Consider the following 7,826-nt stretch of genomic DNA (forward strand, 5'->3'; position numbering starts at 1 on the left):
TTGTGCTGTCTTTGTGGATAAATTTTGAGAGATCTGGCATCATGAAATATTGAGATTCCTATCTATGGATAATAATATTCTCCATTTACTTAGGGTTTCTTCTATGTACTATAACATTTACCTTTTCTCCTGTAAAGATCTTGTATATTTATCATACAATGTTGAATGAATATTTGAATGTTTATTCATAGGTGTTTTACACCTAAGGTTTCTGTTGTGAATTTCTTTCCATTACATTTTCTAATGTCTATTGCTGGAAGACAGGAAAACTACCAATTTGTAGATGTCTAGCTGCAATCTAGTCACTTTGCTGTGCTCTGTTATTATTTGTCACTTTTCATTAGATTCATTTTCACAGTCTATCATTTGGTGAGAGCCTCCATCTGTATCCCAAATCCCTAGGAACAAAAAGAAAGTCATATAAAGAATACAATCCATACCATGATGAAATACCCACACTTTTCCTTTCCCAAGATGTACAATATGATAATATATTATATATGCTGTTAATAATTTTATATTTTCTGCTCCCACCCAATAATGTTTAGTATCAGTATCCAGGAGAGGACCCTCCTTTTCCTTATGGGTGATATTGCGTGAGTGTACGAGAATTTCCCATGTCCTGCTGAGGAGCCCTTCACCCAACCTTTGACTATGACAGTGAAAATACTTGTATGGAAGTCTGTGCACAAATATCTGCAGGATCCATTTCTAGAACTGAAATTCCCAAGGCCTGGATCAAAAAGCATATGCATCTTCAGGATTGCTAGCTCCTTTCCAACTGCCCCTACACGTTCTCAACAATTATATGTGAGTGTGCTGTTTGTCCACACCTTCAGCAACACAATCCATGCTGTTCAATATTGTCAGAAAGAAACAGGGACTTCATAAAGATCAATAACTTCTGCACAGCAAAGGAAACAGCCAACAAAACAGAGGCAACCCATGAAATGTGAGAAGATATTCGCAAATGACACTACAGATAAAGGGCTGGTATCCAAGATCTATAAAGAACTTCTTAAACTCAACACCCCAAAACCAGATAATCATGTCAAAAAATGGAAAGAAGACATGAACACTTGGAGACATCAGAGACACTTCTCCAATGAAGATATAAAAATGGCTAAAGACACATGAAAAAATGTTCATCATTATTAGCCATCAGGGAAATTCAAATCAAAACTGCATTGAGATACCATCTTACACCAGTTAGAATGGCAAAAGTTAACAAGGCAGGAAACAAAAAATGTTGGAGAGGATGTGGTGAAAGCGGAACCCGCTTACACTGTGGGAATGCAAGTTGGTTCAGCCACTTTAGAAAGCAGTGTGGAGGTTTCTCAAAAAATTAAAAATAGAGCTACCCTATGATGCAGCAATTGCACTACTGGGTATTTATCCCAGAGATACAGATGTAGTGAAAAGAAGGGCTGTATGTACCCCAGTGTTCATAGCAGCAATGTCCACAATAGCCAAACTGTGGAAAGAGTCGAGATGCCCTTTAACAGATGAATGGATGAAGAAGATGTGGTCCATATATAGAATGGCATATTACTGAGCCATCAGAAATGATGAATACCCAACTTTTGTATCAACATGGATGGGACTGGAGGAGATTATGCTCAGTAAAATAAGTCAAGCAGAGAAAGTAAATTATCATCTGGTTTCACTTACTTGTGGGACAAAACATGGAGGACATTAGGAGAAGGAAAGGAAAAGTGAAGGGGGGACATCAGAGGGGGAGACGAACCATGAGACTGTGAACTCTGAGAAAACTGAGGTTTTCAGAGGGAAGAGGGGTAGGAGGATTTGTGAGCCTGGTGGTGGGTATTAAGGAGGGCACATATTGCATGGAGCACTGGGTGTTGTACATAAACAATGAATCTTGGAACACTGCATCAAAAACTAATGATGTATTTTATGGTGACTAACATAAAACAATAAAAATTTAAAAAAAAGAAATAGGGAAAGTTGGCATCTTAATTCTTTTGGTAGCAGATGCTGCAGATGTCTCACCAACTTTACCTGCAGCCATGGAGGGCAGTTCCTGCATGTTCTGGCCACCTAACTTGTGCCTGGATCTTTCTTCTTCTCTTCCTGCATCCAGCATTGTGCAGTGTCACAGGAGTTTGCTGAGCTTATGCAAGGGTAGGCTGTCCAGGGTGGCTTTCCAAGGCAACTTTTAACATATGAGGAATGGGAACCAGTGGATAAATGCACAAGTATCCCTTTTCCTCAGTAGGCAATTCTAAGCCATGTCCTTGCTGATTCCTGAGTGGAATGCAACTCTTGTTGACTATAGCAGTCATCTTCTCATTGAAATAACCTTTACTTACTTTTCCACCTTCCCTCCTAACTTTCCCTACTCCCTCATACCTTGATCTCTCCTCCCAGATAAACCGCAGGCATTCATATGCTTGCCTTAATACCTGCTTCAGGAGGATCTCCACTAAAATAGATGGCACCAGGTTTGGACCTAGAAAGATGGGGCTCAAGAATGGGAATTGAAGAATTCCCCCCGTTCAGGATGCAACAAGAATCTCACTGCAGGTTTAAAGAGGGTGTGAGGATCCATGGCATGCTGTCGCAGCACATTTCCCAAGACTTTCATGTATGATTGTTTAGGATGAGGTACAAGTGGAGGGACTGGATAGGGATAAGTTCTTGCTCTTGAACCACATGGGGCAATGGTAATGATTCAGGACTGTGGAGGCTGGCTTCTGTTAACTTTCCTGGAAGCTTTGGAGAAGGCACATTGGGGAAGCCAACCATCAATTCAGGGCATGCTGTGAAAGCTAGAAGGCTTTCATGGCCAAATTTAATTACTTAGACCGTCATCTCTTGCAGCAAGAGGGCAGATGAGGGTGAAAATTAGCCTCAAAATATAATCATAACAATTTCAGAGCTACAGTGGAAACCTAATGCAGAGCCAGGCAGGTGTCCCACTGAGAAATAGGGTCAGAACCGCGAAAGGGAAGGAGTAGGATTGTGAAACATGGGATGGCTGTATTTAGGTGAATGTACTACACAGTTCTCACCAATCTCTGAGCTTTCTGGGTAGGCAGGCTGATTTATAAATGGGCCTCCTTTTTCTCCTGTGTTTTCTAATACTTTTCTTTTGGTTCAGATTTGATCCAACTGTAATTTACTTTATTGTAAGGAGTGAATTGGGAATCCAACTTCATTTTTTTTTTTTTTTGAGCTATCCAGTTCCTCAGCACCACTTACAGCATATTCCATCTTTCCCCACTGATAGTAAATGCCAGCCTGACTACATACCTTCCAGTATGTACTTGGGTCTTGTGGGACAGGATGCTAGGTATTCACCAAACCTTTCCCCTCCTCTTTTTGGGCACACAGAAGGGTGATTTCTCAGTTTCCCGTGCAGTTAGGAAATGATGGATCTCGTACCTGAAATCTGCATGTGACCTGCCATCTTCCTAGCCTTCTGCTAGCTGGAATGGAGATATCCTCCAAGATAACTTGGGGAGACAACTTGGGGAGCCATGTGTTGAGAACAGTAGAGCTACAGATACAAGGAGCATGATGGCAGAATCCTTGCTTGCAGGAGAGCCTGCCAAGCAGAAACACCTGTTTGGGACTTTATGCAAATGAGAAATAATCTTTCATTTTGTATGAGTCACTTGGTTTTTCCTTTTCCTTAAACTTGATATCCTTACTTTATATATATCTATTTGTAGACTCCATTCCACTTACATGATAGCATTACAGTTCAAATTAATATAATTTTATAGTGTATTTTGGTACATGGTTAGGCTAATCTTTTTTTAAAAAATATTTTATTTATTTATTTGACAGAGGGAGAAAGATCACAAGTAGGCAGAGAGGCAGGCAGAGAGAGAGGAGGAAGTAGGCTCCCTGCTGAGGAGAGAGCCCTAACGTGGGGCTCGATCCCAGGACCCTGAGATCATGACCTGAGCTGAAGGCAGAGGCTTAACCCACTGAGCCACCCAGGCGCCCCCAGGCTAATCTCTTTACTAACTTTCATTTTACAGGGGTTTTCCCCTCTAGTTTTCCTTGCATGATCATTTTTCCATATGAACTTTAGAATTAGCCCCACTACTTAAAATAATCTCTCCTTCATAGGCTTTTTTTTTTTTTAAGGTTTTCATTTATTTATTTGAGAGAGAAAGAGTGTGTATCAGCGAGAGAACACAAGCAGGGGGAGCAGTAGAGGGAGAGGAAGAAGAGACTACCTGTTGAGCAGGGAGCCTGCTTCAGGACTTGATCTCAGCACCCCAGAATCACGACCGGAACCACAGGCAGACGCTAAACTGAGTCACTCAGGGGCCCTCCCCTTCATATGCTTATTGAAATTACATTATATGTAGTTTGACATGGGAAACACTGATATCTTTTTAACTGTGAATCTTTTTATATAAACACGTATCTGGAGACACCTGGGTGGCTCAGTCAGTTAAGCATCTGCCTTTGGCTCAGGTCATGATCCTGGATGTCCTGGGATGGAACCCCTCATCAGGCTCCCTGAGCAGGGAGCCTGCTTCTTCCTCCCCCTCTGCCTGCCACTCCCCTACTTGTGCTCACTCACTCTCTAACAAAACAAATTAACAAAATCTTAAAAAAAAAACCCAACATGTATTTTACCATAGTCATGCCTTCATTTATATTCTTTAATACCCTCTTAAAGCTTTTTTTTGTATAAATGTTAATGTTTCATTTAGTTTATTCATAGTTTTTTTTTTTTGAGTGAAATGGTGCTACTGTAAGCAAAATGTTTTCTTCTGTCATAATGAGTTGTTCTGATATAGGAGGCCCACTAGATGCTGTGTTGCCTATCTTAGTATGATATCAAATAAAAAATGAAACACCAGTCTGACATCCAAGAAAAGCACTCAAAAGTAAAATAAATCTTTAAAAAACATTTTTAGATGTCTATACTCCATAGCAGAGAAACAGACTGTATAAACAGATGATATTATTGTGGGTTTATTCAGAATGGTCAGAGAATGTCCTTTTTGGCTGGAATTCCAAAGAGCTACTGCATTTATAAACTTTCCATATTTTTTAACAAACAAGCATTGTCATGTTGGGGTTTGCGGAAGCACAGCAGACCTAACTATTCTCCAGCAAGTTTCTAAATGACTCAGAAATAGGCAGATGAAGATAAAAAAGCCATCATCAGTACTCATAGAACGGGTACTCAAGAACACGGCTGAAGTCTGTGGTGACAACTGGCTTCCTGATGCCGCACTCCAGACTCTGCTGTCCCCGGGCACCCCTGCACGGTGGTGAGCTCTCCCGCAGGGCCTGTTCTCACAGACCATGGCATGAAGGACAAAGCAGAACGTACACATGTTTCTAGCAGAAGGCATTCTAGAGTTCCCTGCTTTCACTCTTGCTCTGGTGAGGAGGGAGGAAAAGGGCACAGCAGGGTCAGGACTCGACTGGAAGGTGCCGCCTCCCTCTGGAAGGAAAATCAGAAGTGAGGAAGAGTGTTACTCCACCAACACCCAGTGAAGCTATAATCCCAGGGCAATATTCTTTTTAGGAACCAAAAGTTCACGTCCACAGTTTCTGTATGGTAGTGTTAAATATGAGATTTTGAGGCCGAAATTCAAACTATATACATTTTTACATCATGTTAACATAAGCATTGGAACTAATGGAAGTGGAACATGGCTCTCATCAGGATTTATCCGTAAGAGAACAGATTGCAAAAGAGCTGGGGAGATGGCACCTTGCCCTTCTTCCATGTTTAACGGAATGGCTGATAGCGAGGCTTCAAGGTCTAGCTATTCTATGGACATGATCACTAGATTATAGGTAGTATTCTTTAGCTCGTTTGGACTCGCTTTTAACACTTAATCCTTGGTAAATGTTCTGGTATTAACAGTTCCATTTGTCCAGTTTGCTTTCAAAGATAGCACGCTAACAAGAGGATGTACAATAGAGGGCACATAACAAGGCTTATTCCTGCCAAGCCTCAACGACCACGGATATTTTCTGTACTCAGGAAATCATTCAACACGTTTTGAGGCCTTGTGAGGACAGGGACTATGGTGGAGCCTGGGGCTACGAAGACGTATGACAGGACCTCAAGATGCTGCTAGTGCTCTGGGGTGGGAGCAGATGTAAACGGCTAAGGTGCAATCCTGGACACCAGAGACGCCGTCAGGAACACAGGGAAGGCCTCGAGTCACGTCGAACACCGGGGACTCTGACGGGTTAAACTGCCAAACTCATGGAACTAGGAGCCAGCACACATACCTTGAACTTGGATTGATTTCAAAGCCACCAGTACCTCTGGGTCACCCTGCGAGGACAGTGTCTCTTGATGCTGGGAACTGCTTCCGACGGGGCGGTGCCGTAGATGGTGCCATGCGGTATTCAGGGTGGTTTCTGTCTCCACGGCTGGCTTTCGCACCGAGCTCCAAGCCTGACTTAAGGGAGACAACGATGGCTCTCCCTCCATGAGCCATCAGGGTCAAGGCTGATGGACTTCTACGTGACCTTACTAGGCCAAGCTGACAGAGGCACTCACTCTTTCTCTGATGACCCCATTTTCCTTTCTGCTCACCAGGCACAGGCAGCTCTGTGGTAAGGCAGAGACCCAAAGGATGCTTTGGAGGGGTCTGGAAATAACAGGGAGATGTTTGGAGGTACTCTCTCTAACCCCACGTCCCTGTCAGGCTCCGGCTGATATAAGATGGATTTTCTTTTGCTTGAGGTCATTTATAATCAGCAACATTAAAAATGATGAAGATAAAAAAAAAGATGAAGATAATTCTAGATTTTATGACGGTAAATTGTAAGTTGGGGGCAGCAATTTCTAAATATTGACTGTATCATGTTTAGAATCACAAATCCTAGCTTTATCTACAAGCAGGCAGAAAGTACAGTGTAAAGAGGGGAAAAAAAAAACCCCAACTAGGGCAGACTTTGACTTCCCTGACACCTCCCCCCTTCACCCCTGCCTCGGATTGCAAGAGTACAAGTTTTTAAATTGTGAATAAAGGGATCCTTGTACCAATTTCAAGACAAAACTTACACTGTAAGTAACTCTGCTTAAAGCTGTTACTTCTTTTCTTATGGGCAAGGGCCTGCTTTCTTTGACTAAAAAAAGAAAAAGAATTAAATTCCATCATTCACAGAAATACAGGAGCTAATATAGGGCTTAAAAAAAAATCAGGATTTAGGAGAGGTATAAGAAGAGCAGTTGAGACTTGGAATAGCCATCACAGGAATTTCAAAGCCGGGCTGAGTTTGAAAATAACCACCAATGTTTACTGAATGGTCCTTGTGCTAAGGGTTCTTTATGCTAATCCTCAGAATATCCCAATGAGCTAAACTCTCTTATTGTAAAAGGGAAGCTGAGGCTTAGAGAGGTCATTCGGCAGGAATGGGAATGTAGAGAAGGGGACACTGGAACCAGGCAGTAGCTCTCTGAAGCTCACACTTTCACAACTATGCTCCACTACGTTCAGGAGTAACACTTCTTCCTTATCTTCGTCTTGGCATGCTTCGCATCAACAAGGGTGCGAAGGCCCCTAAACAGTGCTGATGGCTGATAGCGAGGCTTCAAGGTCTAGGTGCCACTGATGAGCGTTTTGAAGTTACAGACATGGCAGGGAAGCTGTAGCTGGAGGTCGAATGACTGTTCAACAAGGTCTTCAAAGGAAGTGAAATCTTGCAACCTCAGCCTTGCTTCAGCCTTGGTAATGAGCTCCTGCTTCTCAGTCATAGGAACCAAATTCCCAAGATACTAATGTACTGAATGAAAACTTACTAATTTGCAATGGTAAGAACTACCCTTCCAGTGACCAATTGGAATATTTACCATTTAGGAA

This window comes from Neovison vison, chromosome 1 (assembly GCF_020171115.1).
Source record: "Neovison vison isolate M4711 chromosome 1, ASM_NN_V1, whole genome shotgun sequence".
Classification (NCBI taxonomy): Eukaryota; Metazoa; Chordata; class Mammalia; order Carnivora; family Mustelidae; genus Neogale; species Neogale vison.